Source organism: Hemiscyllium ocellatum, chromosome 32, assembly GCF_020745735.1.
Source record: "Hemiscyllium ocellatum isolate sHemOce1 chromosome 32, sHemOce1.pat.X.cur, whole genome shotgun sequence".
NCBI lineage: Eukaryota > Metazoa > Chordata > Chondrichthyes > Orectolobiformes > Hemiscylliidae > Hemiscyllium > Hemiscyllium ocellatum.
In genome coordinates, this window is record NC_083432.1 from 21883353 (window position 1) to 21904279 (window position 20927).

At 39.7% G+C, this 20927-nt stretch overlaps 1 protein-coding gene across 1 annotated transcript in view; it reads left to right on the forward strand.

Annotated features, from left to right (window-relative positions):
• ngfrb (nerve growth factor receptor b) overlaps nucleotides 1-20927 on the forward strand; it is a 177060-nt gene that overhangs the window by 108294 nt on the left and 47839 nt on the right. The gene's annotated exons all lie outside the window — the stretch shown is intronic.

Sequence of the window (20927 nt, forward strand, 5' to 3'; positions counted from 1 at the left end):
AGTGTTCCTACATTGTGGACACAGGCTATTCAGCCCATCCCACAAGGACCATACCACCCCGACCCTATACTATCCTATCCCAGTAATATTACATTTCCCATTGCGCACTATGAGAAATTTAGCATGGCCAGTCCACCTAAACTGCCCATCTTTGGACTGTGGGAGGAAATCAGAGTACCCAGAGGAAACCTTGCAGCCAAAGTGGGAATATGCAAACTCCACACAAAGCGTTGCCCAAGGGTAGAATCGAATGCAGGTCCTTGATACTGTGGGGCAGTAGTGTTAACTAATGATACACCCCTATCAATTTTCTGGTAAAATATCTTGTCCGAAGCACAATTAACAATGTATCTTGTATTTTAATAGCTATTTTGTGATATTGTTAATAAATCAAATATGGAACAACCCAATAACAAAACTTTAAGGTTGTAAGGTTGCAAAAGCTTCCCAGTAACTAACTGGCCGGGGGAAAAAGTATTCCTCTCAAATCAGTTACTAAGTATCATATATTCATGTTTAAATCAGTCTATCATTTGTATCTTTTCATCGATGTCATGCAATTTATGTCGAATTCACAACTTTGATACCTCAATTTTCCATTTGCATCTATCAATGGAAAACAGGTATCTCTTGTTTTAAGGCAGAAATCTAATCTGACAACGCTGCTGATGTTCATCAGATAATTTTTACTTCTGTTATTTATAGCATCGTTACTTCTGCTGACTGAATTACAGGTCAATAATTCAATTCTCATCAGCTATTATCTCTAAATATTTTGGTGCAAAAGCATGGAGTGATAAGTAACCACAGTTGAGCCACTGTCAGCCCTGATCAATGGCTTTTGGTGGCTTGCATCCTTCATTTCTGTAGTTAACCTGAAATGTGCTCCACCTGATCTGAACCTGTCTTTATCTCTGGGTTTAAGATACAACCTGAGATATAACCTGTGTAAGTTCATTTCCTGCCTGGGCCTTGCCTTGGAAATCTAACTGCTGTTGGTGCCAGTGGCTGTTGGTTGTGAAGCTGTCTAAATGGCCAAAATAACAGCCAGAATGCTTCATGCACAAAAGATCAAATGACAGATCATGAAAAGAAATTACATCAGTATTTTGATTCCTGCCTTGTGCTGCTACTTGCCTTTCTGAAGCTTGTCTGACCAGAGTGGGGCTGGACCGATTTATTTTCTGTGCTGTGCTGAATGAATTCCTGTTCAGCCCTCAGGCAGGAAAATGGGTTTGGAATAATATTGTGTTCCTCCCGCTTCATTGTTTCCTTGCACCTGATGTAATACAAATATTCCCTGCCCTTTTGGAATTCTCTTTCCAGGTAATCCTCAGGAAATGTGCACTTGATCCTCACCCTTAATTCCCTCAGGCACACAACAAGGGAGAATCAGCCACCACTCCCTGTCCCATTTGTGGGACCATATCAGGTTGAATCTCATCTAGAATGATGGTGCTATGTTTCTATATGGCTACATGAGTCTTCACTGAAGTGAATATAACCAATGGAAAACCATTTTCCAATCATTGTAAGTTTACAGCATGGAACAATTTATTATCGTAGGACATCATAAAGTTGGATGATGTATTGGAAATTTACACATTTTTGCCAGTGTAATGCTCTTTGGAAAGCAGAACAGAAGATACAGAAAGCTAGCACAGAGGGTGTAGCGGGTAATAAGAACATAGAATATAGAACATAGAAAAATACAGCGCAGTACAGGCCCTTTGGCCCTCGATGTTGTGCCAATCCAAGCCCACCTAACCTACACTAGCCCACTATCCTCCATATGCCTATCCAATGCCCGTTTAAATGCCCATAAAGAGGGAGAGTCCACCACTGTTACTGGCAGGGCATTCCATGAACTCACGACTCACTGAGTAAAGAATCTACCCGTAACATCTGTCCTATAACTACCACCCCTTAATTTAAAGCTATGCCCCCTTGTAATAAGCAAGGTGAATAAAGTTAAAAATCCACACCATCAGTTGGTTGTGGAGTGTAAGATCATAAGGCACAGAATTTATAGCAAACGTTTACAGTGTGATGCAACTGAAATTATATATTGAAAAAGACCAGGATTATTTGTTAAGTCTCTCATCTTTTAGAATGACGAAGGAGCAGTCTCCGAAAGCTAGTGCTGCCAAATACACCTGTTGGACTATAACCTGGTGTTGTGTGATTTTTTTAATTTTGTACACCCCAGTCCAACACCAGCACCTCCAAATCAGAAAGGTGAATGGAATGTTAGCCCTTATCCCAAGAAGGTTGGCGTATAAGTGTCGATAATTTTATTGCAAATATGCAACGCGCTGGACAGACCACATCTGGACTCCTGTGGTGGTTTTGGTCACTTATTTAAGAAAATATATAATTTTATTAATTTGGCAGTGCCGGTGTTGGACTGGGGTGTACAAAGTTAAAAATCACACAACACCAGGTTATAGTCCAACAGGTTTATTTGGAAGCGCTAGCTTTCAGACAACTGCTCCTTCATCAGGTGGTTGTGGAGTATAAGATCCATCTGATCAAGGAGCAGCATTCTGAAAGCTAGTGCTTCCAAATAAACCTGTTGGACTATGACCTGGTGTTGTGTGATTTTTAACTTTATAATTTTATTGGAGGCAGTTCAGAGAAGACTCACTGGAATGATTCCTGGTATGGAAGAATAATCTTCTGAGCAAGTTGGGATTGTACTCACTGTAGTGTAGAAGAATGGTAATTTCAGGGTAAATGCTGAGAAGTATAAAGGAGTGCCAATTATCAGATCAGATAAGGAGAAATGTCTTTTCTCAGAGGGTTGAGTGTTTTTGGAATTTCTTGCCATGGAGTTCGTTGAGGTAGACCCCTTGTGTATATTTAAGTGAGATAGATAGATCCTTGATCAGTAGGGGAATGAAGTGTCATGGGAAAGGGCATGAAAATGGATTTGAGGAATATTGGCTCAGCCATAATCCTATTGAATGGTGCAGCAGGCTGGAGGACTGGACGGTTTACTCTTGTTCCTATTCCTTACTGTCTTATTTCCATTCCAGTGCTATGTCAGGGAATGCTTCCTACTGACCCCGAGAGACACAACATCTTTCCTGCTCCTCAGCACTCAAAGCCTCTTTTAGTGTATGCAAAGTTTAGTCTTTGAACAAAATGAAGACAAAGAGCTCACTAATTATCATATTATCCAATGGAACATCAGGGAACATTGCATCTGGAGAAGGTATAAATGGGAGGATGGGTGGATAAGAATTCTAAACAGTGTAGAGCTAAACTCAACCATTTTAACACTCAGAGGCCATAATCAGAAAAATACACTTGTTAAGTTCCACACTTACAATGTAGCACTCTGTCGGCATTCAGCATAAACTTTGGTATAAAATGCAGTCTGAAAGATTTCTAATTTTTGGAATGGATTCCTTTGGCAAGACACTTGAGCACTGCAAATCCTGGTCACAAATATTTTGTGGGCTTTAGGCAACAGGCATACTTTTCATTGAGAAATAGAGCATGAAAGCACAGCATGCATTCAGTATTATAACTGGCTTCTAGCATATAACACAGACACATCTGTGTGCTCCTGTATTGGTTGGATGATGTCGATACTGGATGAATCTGGGGGAATCGGTGCCAAGCAATGGGTAGACACAGTCTGATTTCTGGAATTTCTGGAACATGGACTTCAGGCGCCACCCCTTGTTTGTACAGGAAAAGGTGTCCTCCTTTTTGGCAATTTGAACATGTTTCTACAACGAAAACTGTTCATTATTGAAAAATTATACCAAGCCAAGTGCAGCTTAGCCAAAGCATACATTAACAACTGCACAAAATGTTTTTTTTATCCAGTTGGATATCCGATTTCATTCCTCACTGATAAAATTGAAAAATAATAGTTGGGTATCCAAAAATAGTAGAGAAAATTGCATCTACAAGTCAGACCAAGTTGTGTGTAGAATGAAGGCTTCTACTTGTCCTTGCCCTCATAATATGTTTAAAAAAAGATAAACATGTGAAATATATAGAATATATTTCAGATTAGCTGTCAGAATATGTTGAATATATATATTACAAATTTTTGGAACTATATAAATCCATAGATAAATTAAAATGCTAATGTTTAAAATTACTTTAAAATGTACATAAATGTAGTGGGTGCGTTGCTGTGACTGAGATGGAAGGAGTGCGCTGTCTATCCTTAGTCCTATGGCTTCACCATAAATGTCATTGTTTTACCCAGTTCTCAATATGGCCAATCATATACTTTTCCTATGTTAGACTTGAAGTCTATTAATACAAATTAACCAGGTTTCTTTTAATAAACACAAATTATAGAACAAAACTTTAAAAACTTGTTCAATGATGATGCAAAAGTGTTTAACATATGTAGTTTGTTACATGAAAATAGCAATGTTTATACCCTTAAGTACCCAAAACAAATACAAATCCTCATTTACACAGTTTCTTGCCTCAAGTCAGTATGAAGCCCTCTCATGCATAGCTTGGAGATTAAAATCCAATTAAAGCATCTTTTGTTCTGCCTCCTGAAAAGCATTCCTATAGCACAACTACGGATCTTTCCAATACATTGTCCATCGTATTCGCAAATTGTTGTTGAATGCTGTAAACCTAATTGTTGGAAAACGGTTTGCCATTGTCCTCACTCACTTCAGTCAGCAGTGTTGAAGCTGCTATAGAAATCCACCATCGTTCAGGATTTGATTCAACCCCATGTCCGACAAATAGCAAGAGAGTGGGGCTGATTTTCCTTTGCTGTGTGCCTGGGTGGAAAGGAAGGGATTTCAACATAAGAATCAGTGACACACTTTTCAAGAATTCTTGGCAAGAGATTTCATGAAATGTTCCAAGCAATTAGTAGGTTAGAGAAGTTTATAAATATGAAGAAGCCTCCTGAAAACAAGTAAAATTAGCTGGAGACAGCAGATCAAGGTGCAGCATCCAGACCAAACCAAGGTAGAGGAATGCATTTTGTCAACTTGGTCTAAAGGTGGTAGATTGGGGAATTCTGCATACTTTGTAAAATCTTTAATTTTTATGATGATTCTAGGAATAAAAGAGTTTTATTTCCAACATGATACTCTAGTGAGACGTAATACCTTCAAACTTAAAATCCTCAAAAATGATTAGGAATGGAGTCATTATAGCAATATATTCATTAGGAGGAAGAAAATTTGTACTGAGTAAAATATATAATTGGGAGCAGCAGAGAACAAATGCTGAAGTACTCAAACACTTGCGTTTCAAATGAGTGTCAACATGCTAAATATCACAATTCCCTTTTCACTAGTTTTTATTTTGACAGATTAGCAATGTCAGAAACAAGGCAAATCTTATTCTGCTGTCACACATGAACATAAACGACACCTTTACATGAACGTGCTTTAAATGGACTTTCAGGTTGGTACAGGTTATTTAGGAATCTGTGATAACCCACCCAGACCGACAATATCAACATTCAAAGCTACATCTTTCATCAAAAGCTTTTCTTATCCACGTAGACAAAAATAGGAAGAGCCATTGTGGATGTACAACACAAAATCTTTCACAGCTACAATGTGATTAAGTTGATATTTTTTGTTAAATGTGATTACACAACAATGAAAGTGGAGACAGAATTTTGGCACTATGGCAACTGAATGACGATTGACGATTAGGTGGAAACCAAATGTCAGAACTTTGAAGAATGGAAAGAAAACACACTTTGTCAAAGATTCAAGGTTGTTGAGAAAAGCAACAATAATGTTGTCCTGAGATCAATGGAATAAAAATTGTGCAGATTCTATAGCAGGTGGGTCATTTGCTCCATCAGATTTGCTCAGAGGGTGAAGGTGAATACTTACTCCTTACACTGGAATATCAGACAATAATTATTCTATGTTAGCACCTACTACTATCAAACACAACTATGGTGGATTTGAACTCTTAAGGTCCCTTCCTTTCATTAATCTGGCAATCATGCCCTGGATGAATGATCCAATGTGTAACTATTGATCTCTGATCTGGAAGCAGTACAGTAACAACAATTTACACTATTGTTATCCATAACACCTGTCCACCTCGCTCTCATTCCATTAAGAACAAAAACCCACAAAGGGCAGAAGAAGTCAAGATGGCTGGTACACTTCCTGTCATTTAGCTCCTCACCCCTGAATGAATAGGAGATCCTGACCAATCCTGATCAGGCCTGGATTGGTATTGGTGCTGGGATTCTGTGAGCAAAGGCTATTCCCCTGGATTTGACTGAGATCTGCTGACAACCTGCTTCCTGACTTTGTGTCAGTGTAAATAGCATGGGAAAGCAGCAGCTATTTCAGCCTGGTCACTCAAGCTGAGATGGCCAAGTGCAGAACGGCAAGGCAAAGCATGACAGGACTCCATAAGCATCTAGAGCTGAAAATGTGTTGCTGGAAAAGCACAGCAGGTCAGGCAGCATCCAAAGAGCAGGAGAATCGACTTTACGGCATGAGCCCTTCTTCAAGAAGGCAGGAGAATCAACGTTTCGGGCATGAGCTCTTTTTCAGGAATCTAGATCCATAATCATGGAATCCATAAGCATCTAGATCATATTAGAGTGAGTGACCTCTATGACAGTGAGCGAAGAGCCAGAGATGTAACCTGGTGCAGAATCTGTGTCCCTAAATGGGCTCTCCTTACTGGAGCATTACCATGAGACCTGCTGGTGTAGTCTGAGGTATTTTATTGAAGTACAGAAATATTCAGAGATTAAATGAGAGTTTTAAAGATTACCATAAGTCAGTTGTCAATATTTGTGGACGTGGAGTGAATATGATTGATGCCCATGGAGTGTATCCTGAGATCTTGGTGCTCCGTTTCTAACAAGGTGGTGATTTGTAGCAAGTTGCAAATTTAATCTACTCCAGGTATACACCCTTGTTGAGTTTCCTCACCGTAGAACCTGTTGAACGTGTTTGGTAAGATAGGAGTTGGAATAATAATGAGGAAAGTTGTGGTTTTGATGCATTTAATACAATAAGGACTGGCATTTGGCACCTCACCACTAGCACTTGGCATCTTACCAAGCAGATTGTGGGAAAACATAAAAATAGAAGTGAGATGATCTCTGTATTGAGATGCACCTCACTGCAGTTATTGCCCAATTCTGCCACACATTTTATCATAGCCTGGGTCGCTCAGACCTCCATGAGATTGCAGGCACTGCCACACATTTTATCATAGCCTGGGTCGCTCAGACCTCCATGAGATTGCAGGCACTGCCACACATTTTATCATAGCCTGGGTCGCTCAGACCTCCATGAGATTGCAGGCACTGCCACACATTTTATCATAGCCTGGGTCGCTCAGACCTCCATGAGATTGCAGGCACTGCCACACATTTTATCATAGCCTGGGTCGCTCAGACCACCATGAGATTGCAGACACTGCCACAATTAAGAAAGGAGGAGTGTCGCTGCTTGTGGCTGTAATGACATAAGAGATATTTTTGTTGTATTGACTAATAAAAAATTACATCAATGTTTTTATTTGTAGTATCACTTGCCTGCTGATTCATGTATCATTTGCATTAGTTCTGATTGACATTAAAGCAAAAGTTACAAATAGTGGACTCATTAATTTCCTCTTCTCATGGTCATTCAGTAAATTCCATTATTTTGGATTATAGTTTCCCCATGAGGATTGTAAGTGACATAAGCTAGACTTAATAACAACATTGTAGTCCCCATCATTAAAGCTATAATCTCAGAATCATTCACATGCCGATTATAAAGTGTTGCAGTTTAGTTCTTCCAGTTTATGATGTTGTCTAATTGCTTTGATGCAATTACTGTCTTGCTTGGATTCCATTTATCCCTTCAGCAAATTGTGTAATCTAATGTATTAGGCAAATATTATCGTCAACTGCCTGACCGAAATACAGTCCTGACAGCTGAATAACAATAATGTAAGGATGAATTCCAACAGCTTCCTCTGTGCTTTATCTATTATTCAGCACCTTTCATGAAACTTAATTAGCTCTTGTGCAGTTGGCCTCTTCTTTGGTGTATTATTGTTACCATAAAGCTTTTTGTTGTGCTGTTCGTGTTGTTGGTAGTACCTGGATAGGGAAGGGTTAGGGACACATAGGAGAACATTGATACTTGATTGGTGAGATTACATGGATGTCAGTCACGATTGTGACTTCTTTGAGGCTAGATGTTTCATTGTGGTTTTGCCTTTTGGATTGAGACTTGGATCTATCAACTACACAATAGACCTTTGAATTACATCAAAATGGAAAAACACAGTTCATCTTTTCTGTTTATGTCTCAGACATACACTATTTTGCTTTGTAAACAACTTGGATCTTTAATTTGCCTATCCTTTAAAACCCAAAAATGTATCCTTTGCATCACTTTTTTCCCTTATGCATCATGAAGCATTTTGGAATGGTTAATTTTTTCAGCAAGTTAAAAGTACATCTTGTGGTGTGATGGTAGCATTCCTCTCTCTGGGCCAGAAGCTCTGAGTTCTAGTCCCCATTTAGGACCTGATGGCCTTGGAAGGCATTTCGCATTAATGACCAAATAGATTGATTATCAATCAGTAAATCTTTCCAACACACCTATGACAGGCAGTAAGACCAGAAAATTTTCCTGGTTGACTAGGACCATGTAGTAATGCAATGCAACATTAAATAAGCTTTGCCATAAGCAAGTATCATCCTCATCCCAAAGGCCTACCACATAAACACAAAAGCAAATATAATTTGTTATTAAACATTTTTAAAAGGAGATGGGAAGCTGATGGAAGTCATCTTACATTCATCAAAACTAAGATACAAGACACAGATGTGAACAATGGGCCACCATTTTATACAGCAGAGGGTGCTGATTGGTTTGGGCCATCATTGGCGCAAAGATGCAGCCAGAACAGCTAACTATCAATCTCAATTTTAAGAGTAGTTAGATTTTCATTGGTCAGGATGATGCCTTGGAATGCAACAGAGAATGGCTATCTCCAACACCTAATTTTTTTTCAGACAGAAAATGGTGCAATGTATGTATAAATTTCTTTTGCATACATAAAACAGGGCCCTGTTTATTTATATATGTGGACTCTGAGTGTAATGTGTTTGCACATCAAATAGTGTCCAAAGTCTGTTTCTAGCGTCCTGGTTCTAAGATAAAAAGCTTTAATTTCTTGTGTCCCTTTAACAATGTTTAAATTCTGTATGACCGAGCAATTTCTTTTTAGTGTTAATTGGGCCACTGGGGAAAATGGCTTAGATATGTTTGCAATGATTGCTTACTAATTTGTACCTGCCAGTGCTAATTGGTAAATAGATGCAGTCCATATGGTTTTAATGCTCAGCATTGTACTCTGTAAGTAAGTATTAGTGAATAGTTTCCACACTACTGGAGATGCAGAGATGACTGTTTCAGTACACGTTATGATGCAGTTCTTCTGCATCAGTCATGATTTGGAGATGCCGGTGTTGGACTGGGGTGTACAAAGTTAAAATTCATACAACACCAGGTTATAGTCCAACAGGTTTAATTGGAAGCACACTAGCTTTCGGAGTGACGCTCCTTCATCAGGTGATTGTCACAAGTACCTGATGAAGGAGCGTCGCTCCGAAAGCTAGTGTGCTTCCAATTAAACCTGTTGGACTATAACCTGGTGTTGTGTGAATTTTAATCTTCTGCATCAGGATCATCATGAAATTAAAAATGCAATAGAGTCAGATTTTTTTTTAGATTTTCTGTTTTATGACTTTACCAAAGGCAAGTCCTTTTATTTAATCAATAATTAATTATACTGAGTTTTTTAATGCTATGAAAGTGACACAACAAAAAAGTTGAAATCTGTTGGATTTAACAATACAAAAGATTTCTGGGACCAAAGATATAATGTTGTAATGCTACCTTTGACTCAGAACCATCTGAGGATTATTCACATACCTAACAAAGCTGGGTGCCTGGTCTGATTGTTCAGCCCTTTTCTTTGTAACATTCTTCAGCTCCATTTTGCTATTCAAGATGTGTTTTCTTTTTTAGCTGTATGCTGAGCACGAAATTACTGAATAAATCACAGCACTATCTTTACCTGGGTGTTACATATAATTCAATTAAAAAAAAGATCTGGAATTAAGAGTTTTCTGATGCCCATGAATCCATTATCAGTTGTCAGGAAAACCCATCTGGTTCACTAATATGATATAGGGAAGAAAACTGCCATCCTTACCCGGTCTGGCCTACATGTGACTCCTGACCCACAGCAATGTGGTTGACTCTTAACTGCCCTCTGGATAATTAGGGATGGGCAATAAGTGCTGCCTAGCCAGAAATGCCCTCACCCATGAGTGAATAAAGAACAAAAAATGTAAATTAAACTTAATTAATTTCAACATCAAATGGCTCAGTGCAGGCAGTGTGTTTGAATGCCTGATTCAGTGAAATGAGCAGAAAATGTAGACCAACTGTAATGGTGCAGACATGATGGGTCTACATTGTACATTCTGCACTTGGCCATCTACAATGTACTACATTGTTAGCGGTGAGTCATAGAGTCATACAGATGTACAGCACAGAAACAGACCGTTTGATTCAACTTGTCCATGTCAACCAGATATCCCAACCTAATCTAGTCCCACCTGCCAGCATCCAGCTCATTTCCATCCAAACTCTTCCTATTCATATACCCACCCAGGTGCCTTTTAAATTTGCAGTTGTATTAGCCTCCACCAGACATTAACTGAGGTGTTGCGCCTGAGTTGGAAAAGATCCTGGTTTTGATGATGGGCAGAAGAACTCTTCCTGGTGTCCAGTCAATCACTGGTGTAGCCTTGACAATGCTGAGTGGCATCCTTCTGTCCTGTAACAATTCTGTAATTTTGTGATTCATCCCTCAATCATTATTGCTGACAAATAATTAGATTATCTTGTCTTAACCATATTGAAGCTTGTGAAATGCTGTGAAGTTTAAGTTCATTGGCATGCTCCCAAAATTGCAAATGAACTTAACTGGTCGTAAGCAGCTTTGGAACATTCAAACCTTATTGAAGCTATTACATAATTGCAAGTATTTATTTCCTTCTTTTAATACTCAAAAGAAGTGTGATCATAAATTGGTTAATACAAGATTTTTAGTCATTGTCTATGAATATCATATAATACATTTCTTAACCATTTGCTAACTGATAACATACATTAAGCAAAAGCTGCCGATTCACTGAAACCCTGTTTGTGTTGAACTGATATAAATCTGTGACAACCCATATATCTGTTGTGCTATAAGGTGGACATGAATGTGATAATAGAGGATTTACACATTGTTGCAAATTTGCATTGGGCTAGATGGGATAGCGCTCAACATTGGCACAAACAATGGGATTTCCCATACATATGGTACATGCTTCTCCAACAAATGATATGCAACTCCTACATGAAGTCATTTATTCGTGATCAGGACCAGTGTTACCTTTTATGCCATATATCTTGCGGCAATTTTTTAAAAATCATGTGTGTTATATTCTTTGCATTTTCTGTCACAGTTTCATTTAAATATATGGTGAGGTCAGATATTCAGAAAGTAAACTTAAGTTACAGAGAAATAATAATTATGGATTACTGGTCTTTCTGGAATAACTTTTATTCTTAATGATGGTAATTGCATGCAGGCAGCACAGGTGGCACAGTGGCTCAGTGATTAACACTGCTGCCTCACAGTGCCACAGACTTCGGTTTGATTCTAGACTTGGGTAACTGTCTGTGTAGAGTTTGCACATTCTCCCTGTGTCTGTGCGGGTTTCCTTCAAGTGCTGTGGTTTCCTCCCACAATCCAAAGCTGTGCATGTTAGGTGAATTGGCCATGCTAAATTCCTCATAGTGTTCAGGGATGTATAGGTTAGGTGTATTAGTCAGGGGGAAATATAGAGTGATAGGGGAATGGATTTGGTTGGATTACTCTTTGGAGGGTCGGTGTGGACTTGTTGAACCTCATGGCCTGTTTCCACACTGTAGGGATTCCGTGGTCTGAATCTATATGCAATACCTAGGTGACATTGAGTTCTGGGATTTAAAGCATGTGGATTGTAAGAGAAAGCGTAATAGAGAACGCTGAGAACAAAGGAATTATTGATTTGAGCAGGAGATGAATCTTGATGTCAAAATAGCAAAGTTAATAATATAGGGAGGGGTCCCAGGTCCAGGTGCAGAGAGGACAGGATTCCCTACTCCATGAAGCCCACCCTTAAGCTTTATTGCCTGCACTTCCAAATGTTGACTGAAGTTGTAGGCTGGATCATCTAAACATCCCAGAAGAGATGTGGAGGTTGCTGAGTGTAGAGGTGCACTGGTCAGAAGGTCTGACCCAGGGATCTGGCATTGTCTCCAACATTTTTAAAGTAAGGAATAAAATTTGAAAGGTCCAGAACTCACTCTGCCCTCCCCACATACATCTTACACCTCTCTTATGCTAGCTGATTCTCTATGCCCACGTCTTCTTTGCCCCTCATTGCTTCCATGCCATACTTTCCCTATATACACCACCCCATGGTCCTTTACTGTCCCTTATGCCAAACATTGGCCTTTACACAATGGGAGTTGGTTATCTCAGTTTACTTGATTACTATACAAAGTGAAGCCAACAGCATGGGTTCAGTTCCCACTGCCTGAGGTTATTGTGAAGAACTCTTCTTCTCAATCTCTCCCATCGCAGGAGGCATGGTGACTTTGTTGGTTAACCCACTGCCAGTTATGCCTCTGATGAGAGAGCAAGCCTCTTGTTCAGTAAGACTATGGTTTTGGCTGGCATATACCCTTTTGTAGCTTCTCGCCGACTTACTACCAGCCCATGCCCCCTCCCCACAAACCTCTCTTTGCCCTACCTTGCTGAATCAGTTAGTGTCTTTTTTGGGAATATGTCAAGGCATTGCAAAAATGAAATAAAATTCAGTTCCAGATGTTTATTGCAGATTTCACTATGCTGAAATTATAAAAACCTCTTTATTTCATCTATATTCCTTCAACAAGTCAAATTTTATAACAGCAAATATTAATTCAAATGCTAAAAATATTTGAATTCATAGTCTCACATAAAACAGTCTAAAACCACTTGGAGCAGTCAGTCAGACTGAAAAGTAAGGCATCATATTGCGATGATAGATGGCTCTGAAATTAGTTCTGCAGTAGCAATCCAGTATTGGAAATCTTCAGGATTATGTCAAAAGCGTGAACTATCAAGAAGTCTTTAGCCCATCAGAGCTGATTCCCCAGACAGTTTTGTCATTTCCAAGGAGTTTATGCATTTTTCACTCACATTCATGTTAACAGCCCCAAAGGGCTCCTAACATCTGTGGGAAGTATTATGGGATCACATTCCCCTCTCCGAAAGAATACCTGGCCAGCTAAACATATCTACAATGTTCAGATCTGGGTAAAAGCAATGACTGCAGATGCTGGAAACCAGAGTCTACATTAGAGTGGTGCTGGAAAAGCTCAGTAGTTCAGGCAACATCCAAGGAGCAGGGAAATCGACATTTCGGGCAAAAGCCCTTCACCAGGAATACTTTTTACCTAATGTTCAGATCTGCCAGGTCTCAAATGTCTGACATCTACCTCACCAAACTCACATTGAGTGGAGGCAGCTGCAGAGTTATCTGGCCGCTGAATCCAGGAAGGGATGTGCAATTCTGAATCTTTCCTCTCCCTTAAACCACACCCCCCCCCAACACGTGAAGTATTGGAGACTCACTTCAGCGTTGATACTTTCTGATTCAAATATCTGCTGACATACTGACACAGAATGGTCTCTTTCTACACTGTAGGGATTCTATGATTCTACCCAAAGATCAATTATGCCAATAGATGTATTCTACATATAACCTCATAGTATACCACAAGTATAATAATAAATGTGCAAACAATTGGAAATGAATAAAAAGAAAGGTAATAATTGTTGATTTCAACCTTCACCTTCATTGGCCTGAACACGTAGGTTAAGCTGATTAAGAGAATGGAATTCCTGCAGAGTGTATATTGCATACTTCCTGCACCCTTATCCCAAGCCAACAAAGAATGCAATTTCTGAGAATGGAACAGGAATCCCAGAATTGAGGTCTGCCAATGATTTCTATATTGGCTCCAGAGTCTTCTCAACTCTGCAAAATCTCATCTTTCGAACTGTAAAGTTATTCTAAGGAGTAACAGAGATTCAGAAGGACCTGGTGAGAATGTGTAACTCAACCACCATGGGAAGGAGTTGGGCCCAGTGATATAGATGGATTAAGTGGGAAGCTACATAAGCATTTGAGAGAGAAGGAAACAAAGGGTTATGCTGATACAGTTCCATGAGGAAGAATGAGAGCAGATTCAAATGGAGTATAAAAATACTGGGCTCACTCGCATGTTTATGATCTATGCAAATTGGAAAATAGCATGAAAGTGTTGAAAAACTCTTATTACTAAATGACACTTCCATAATGGTTAATAAGACTGCTAGGATTTTTTTTCCTGTATTATGAGTCAAGGAATAACTGTTGGCCCATCACGTATCACAGAAAAATCACCCACTGTACCCTTGGTTCTTGCCGTATAACTCACCAACTCTTGGACACAGTCATTGATGATTTGCTGTGTTTGTTAATTTCTTTTGGAGCTCCACCCACTGTCTGCCAAATGCTAAACTGAAGACAACAATGGTACCCCTGCACACTGTAAAGATTTATTTTCCTTTGAAATTCAAGCACATTGAAGGTAACGTTGCCTGTCAGCTTTAATGGTATTAGGCATCACATTGTTCAGTGACAATACTGTCAGTCACAAACTACTCTTTTACAACAGATCTCCAACTGTTGGTCAATTATGGGTAACAGCACTGCCTGAATTCTGGAGTTAATTCAAAATTGCTGAAGGACCCCATCTGTCACAGTGTATACATTAAAACCATTGAAACCTGGTGTCCGAGCCATCAAAGTCTTTATCTTCATTGATTTCAGAACAAGGGGCATTTGTTCTTTTTTACAGACTGATTGTCCTTAAACTTTCAGCTTAGGGACTTAGAGGAGAGATTGAAATGCTCCTTCTAATCTAAGTCGACCTAACGATATTTTGAAATGTAGATAATTTGCACCTTTGTCAAAATAATGTTAAATTAGCTGACTCAATAAAACTTTGATTTCAACGTATTATTTTGGATTCTGTTCCGGAATGTGTAACATGGCAGCTGTTACTGTATAAGCAGCAAAAATCTATTCAGCAGTACTCATTAACATGACTTCCTGGACAGCTCAAAATAAATGCAGCTTCAACAAGACGGATGTAATTAGCTATACAGAAATGTCATTGACAATACTGGTCACTAAATTGCACATTCACCAAGAATGGTATTACATTGACATAGGAATAGATCTTTCCTATTTCCAGCTGTGGTCGTTGTTCAACTAAAATGCTTTGTGCCAGATTTTCCAACATTTAGGACTGAGCAGACAGTAATAAATTGAGTGGAAAAGCAGAGAAATGGACCTCTCCTAGTAATGCCTTGGGCCCTATAACAGGAAAGACAAACTGGAATAATTGAAACTATTCCCTTGTAACAGCATCACTGAAAATCATTTGCATGATTACTCATTCAATTTAGGGGACCAATGGGTAAATCCACTGATAATTAGGTAATGGACAAAGCATGTGTGAGCCACATATAATGTGCTTACATGTTTAATATTGGTTTTGCATTAACCTTCCACATTAGTTTCAGCAGTCTATTGTTCATAGAATCTCTACAGTTGACCCATTGAGTCCACACCAGCCCTCCAAAGAACATCCCACCCAGACCCACCCCATTACTGTAACCCTGCATTTCCCTTGACTAACCCACCTAACCTGCACATCCCTGGACACTGTTGGCAATCTCCCTAACCTGCACATCTTTGGACTGTGGGAGGAAAACACAGCACCCAGAGGTGACCTATACAGACACGGGGAGAACATACAAACTCTATTCAGACAGACAGTCACTTGAGGCTGAAATTGAACCTGGATCCCTGGTGCTGTGAGGCAGCAGTGCTAACCACTGAGCCACTGTACCACCTTATTGTTAATATGGCAATGCTAGCAGTGGTTAGTGTTACTATTCAATACTGATAGCCTCAAATAAACATACTGACATACAGATGCAGATATACTGTGGAGTGAAATTTGAGTTTAAAAGTTCATATTGTGTCTTTGATATATTGATAAATTCCACACTTGGTCTCACATCAGCCAAAGCACCAGATTGCAATAAATAGCAATGAAGTTGTCCCTGTTCTTCAGCAGGTAACATTTAAACAGGTAATAATGTTCTTTAACTTTCTAAGTCCTGTTGTGTAAGCTATAAATAAATGAACTTTCACCAGGATTCTCCACTGAAGTTACTCAAATTGAAACATCATATAACGGGCAATCGAATGGAAGCAGATTTTCTATTTGGAACAGGTTCGTAGTATTAAACTGGGCAAGCCAGTGTGCCTGTTTACAATCAGGCATGGCAATCACATGTACTCTCCAAATGTATTCATTATGGCAGCATGGAAATAATACGTTTCTAACTTTGAACTTTCAAAGTGGCAACTTCACAAAGTAGAAGCACATATTGGAAACTAGTGCAAGGGTTCTCATTATTTTCTGATACGCATTGCCATTGGATAGGAATAAAAACATTTAGAGACACTGTTGAAGATGCAGAAAAGACTTTCAAGAATGAGACCAGAATTTGAGGTGATAACTATTGGAACAGACTGGGGCACTCTCCTATAGAAGGTGAAGGTTCAGGGTAACCCAGCATCTAAATTGCTATCCTCTTCCTTTTAAACATCTTTGTGCATGCTGCGATCACACAAGACTATACCTTCTGTTGGATTTCTCCCTTTTTTCTGCAAAGTTTAAAGTGGAAAGTAAAAGAATCCTCAAATTCTACTCTAATGTTTCTCACATACTTCAATGTATGGACACACTGCAATCCATTAAATCTTCTACTGTGTGAACACCTCACTTCTTCAGCATCTCACAATGGATTCATATCTCAGTATATACTGAGTTTGAAACATCGCCTATCATTTCTGTGTTTAGCTATCCCAATTACATCTGTAACTCTGTGTATAAAATAGTTCAATACCTCTAAAGTACCACAATCTATGACATTCTTAATATTTGCCAAATCTTCATCCTTAGTATCTTCCACATGTTAGAAAAAAGAATATAAGACACAGGAGCAGAATTTCGGCCATTCAGTCCATCGAGCTGCTCCACCTTCAATCATGGCCGATAGGTTTCCCATCCCTATTCTCTTGCCTTCTCCCCGTGACCCTTGATCCTCTTGACAATCAAGAACTTATCTATCTCTGTCTTAAATACACTCCATGACCTGGCCTCCACAGCCTTCTGTGGCAGTGAGTCAGTGTCTGCTATTTTGTGATCTGTGGAGACCCTGATAGCCCATAAACACTGACATGCCCAAAGTTGGTTTGGGTCTTAATGGGAGTGCTTAATTGTTTAATCACTGAGTGGTGTTGTATTCAATTAAATGCCTGGGAGATACAGGGAATGTTGTGACCATCAAGATGTGAAAATCCGTAGGACGTTGATAGGCTGGGATATGTGGAAGAATTGAACAGCTATAGTGGTCAATATTGGAAAGGCTGCAATCAAGAGAACATAGACTGTGTATACACTTTGAGACATTAGAGGTATTAGGACACTGAAGTGGATTCTGGAATGTGTCAAAATTTTAAACATTAAAATGTTTGGAAGGTGTTATGTTTCCAATGCACTTTTGAAGTGGTAACAAATAGTTGCTTGTAGAATTAATCTTTGAAAGGAGAAATATGAGGCAAACTGTGTGCAGTATCTCTAGCATCTAGAGATGAAGGAGAGCAGGGGTTAGTGTTGGGGTGGGGTAAGGACACTATTGTTATGATAGAAACATACGGATGAATCTGGCTCTGCCAAGTCAATAATATATCATGCTGTAACAAATAACCTGTAGAGATGAAAAAGGAGACACAATATTTATGAGATAAAATCCTTTAGTGGCGCGCTGGTGATAATTGAAATCTTACCATTGTAAGTTGTATTTGAAAACTTTATGCTAACAAATGGATCTGCAAAGCTTTTAAGATGCTGACCTTTAATACCACAGCATAGCTAGGAATGAGTGATACAGAGAGTTATCTGTGTACTGACCCATCTTGAATTTAATCTAAGACAAAATTATGGCAGGAAATCTCTATGTTTTCTTGAATTGGAGACTTTAAATAAACTAAATCTAAAAGTGCTATAGGAAAGCTAGTTTGTGGGATTGGGGGTGGGAGGTGAGGGACAGATAAACTCTAAATGAAGACATAGTAACCTGTAAATATTTAGTGTCTATAAGCAGCTCTCTATTCTTCATCTCTCAGAACTCCAGCTCATCTGACACTCTTCCCACCATGCTCAAGGATTTGTTTCTGTCCTTTTTAGTGTCCATTGGCTTCTGTTCACCAAATGTTTCCATTTGAAATTTCGCATTCTCAAATACTGTCATGGCCACACCCACCTCAGTCCCATAATTTTTTGCAAATTAACAACTGATGTCATATATTAAGACAAAGAATTCCGGGGGCCGGAGTTCCAAATCAAAAACAGAAATGGCTGGCAAAACTCTGCAGTTCTGGCAGCAGCTGTGGGAAGAGAGCAGAGTTAATGTTAACTCTGTTTCCTTCCCACGGATGCAGCCAGACCTACTGTGTTTCATCAGCAAATTCTGTTTTCATTTCCTAATACTCCTGGATGGAATGGTATGGCCTCTGTCTTGTGGTGTGTTTGGAAGTGGAGATGGCTATTCATTAGGTGGATAATGAAATCTGACCCCATCAGATTTCTGCCATTGCTGGATTTGAGTCAGGAGTAGGCAGGCCTGCTTCCTGCTCTGATGCCAATTGAGGCCCTTAAACAACCAATTAATGATGACTTTAAGGTTCTTATCCAGCCGCACCCAGTATTCGGGTTTGGACTGACAACATATATTATCCACAAAAGGTAAAACTGTGGTTAGCTTGTGGTCTCTAAGTGATGTTGTGGGAGGAACAAAAGTCCCTTAGTTAAAGTCACTCATCGCCTGATTGAGATGGTGTCTCCATTCCTGATGTCCTCAGTCCTGGGCCCCTGTTCCCTCAGCTCTCAATCCTCGGCCTGTGCTTCCCCAATCCTCAATCCTGGGCCTCAGCTCCCCTGATCCTCAATCCTGTGCCTCTGCTCCCCCGATCCTCAGTTCTAGGTCTCTGCTCTCCCAATCCTCAATCCTGGGCCTCAGCTCCCTCGATCCTCAATCCTGGGCCTCAGCTCCCTCGATCCTCAATCCTGGGCCTCAGCTCCCCCAATCCTCAATCCTGGGCCTCAGCTCCCCCAATTCTCAATTCTTGGCCCTTGCTCCCTCAATCCTCAATCTGGGTCCTCAGCTCCCTTGATCCTCAATTCTGGGCCCCTGCTCCCCCAATCCTTAATCCTGGGCCCCTATTCCTCCACTTCTCAATCCTGGGCCTCAGTACCCTCAATTCTCAATTCTGGGCCTCAGCTCCCCCAGTCATCAATTCTAGGTCCCTTTTCTCCCACTCCTCAACATTGGGCCCCAGTTTCCTCAGTCCTGGGTTCCTGTTCCCCAGTCCTCAATCCTGGGCCCCCATTCCCCCAGTCTCTGATTCTTTGCCCCTAGTAAGTGCCAATTTAATGTCAACAAAGGCCTCATCAAGTACCATTGACACGTAAAAGAATTTCCGGCCTCTGCTAGCCTGGCAGCTCTCAGTAGGCCGACGTTCTGCTTGCGAGTTCCTTGATTTTGGTAAAGGCTTGAACTTGACCTGAATGGCATTTGACACCAGTATGTCTTTCCCAAGGAGGCAACACAGACCTTTTGCTAACTCTCCAGCAAGCCTCTGATACCAGGAACCCTATGCTTCTAGCTAAGTGTTAACCCCCCTCCCCACTCCCTTTAATCCACTCATAGCAGCCTTTCTTTCAGTTACTTAGATCCCCAATCTGAATTTACTTTCTAAATCCTCATATGTCCACATCCTTTTTCACCTTTAAGACTCTCCTTAAAGCCCATCTCTTTAACAAATTGAAGTAAACTACAGAATTGATATGAAGAATTGGAGATTACAAGGTCGCTGTCTTGTGGTGGAGTTAATTAGTATTTAAGTTCTGCGATTCTCGAACAATTGGTGAGTAAATGTGTGGTGCTCCATTGTGTCTGTCCTGTTAACAATAAAAGCACAGCAACTTGTCTCAGTTACAAGAAATAAGATGGAAAGCTTAAAAAGAACATACAAGAATAATGAGGTTCAGTAAAATGCTGTAAAATGTTTGAAGCTTGTATTGTTATGCAGAGCAATAAACTGTAAAATGGATTGTGAGATCAAAGCTTATGGCGTGACTTGTCCCAATACTTTCCGTCTGTTAGTTATCTTTTTTTTTGCTCAGCAAGTAATGGTACATTTCTGAGTATTTTGAAAAAGAAATGCCTGGACAGTGAATACAATTTCTAAAACTAAGCAAAAGGTAAGCCTACACTTCTGTACAACACATGGGTGACAATAAGAAAGAAACAGCAGTTTTGGAAAAATCCAGTCTCTAGTTACAACTTCCTAAGTTGGGAAGACATCGAAAACCTTTTACAAGACCTAGCTGTGGAAATCTCCTACTGATCCAGTTTTGCTGCTGGTGGGATGTGAATCATACAGGAAGGAAACCCATTTCCGAAACATAGCAAGGCCATTTCAACTTCATGATGAGTTCTAATAGACCCCATCTTTTGTTGTTACAAGAACCTTCATCTAATAGGAGCAACACAATTTGATGGAGTAGATTGGAATACACTTGAATGGTGGATAATGTTTGTGTGATGGTTATGATAAGGGTTTTTTTTAATGCTCTGCTCTTTAA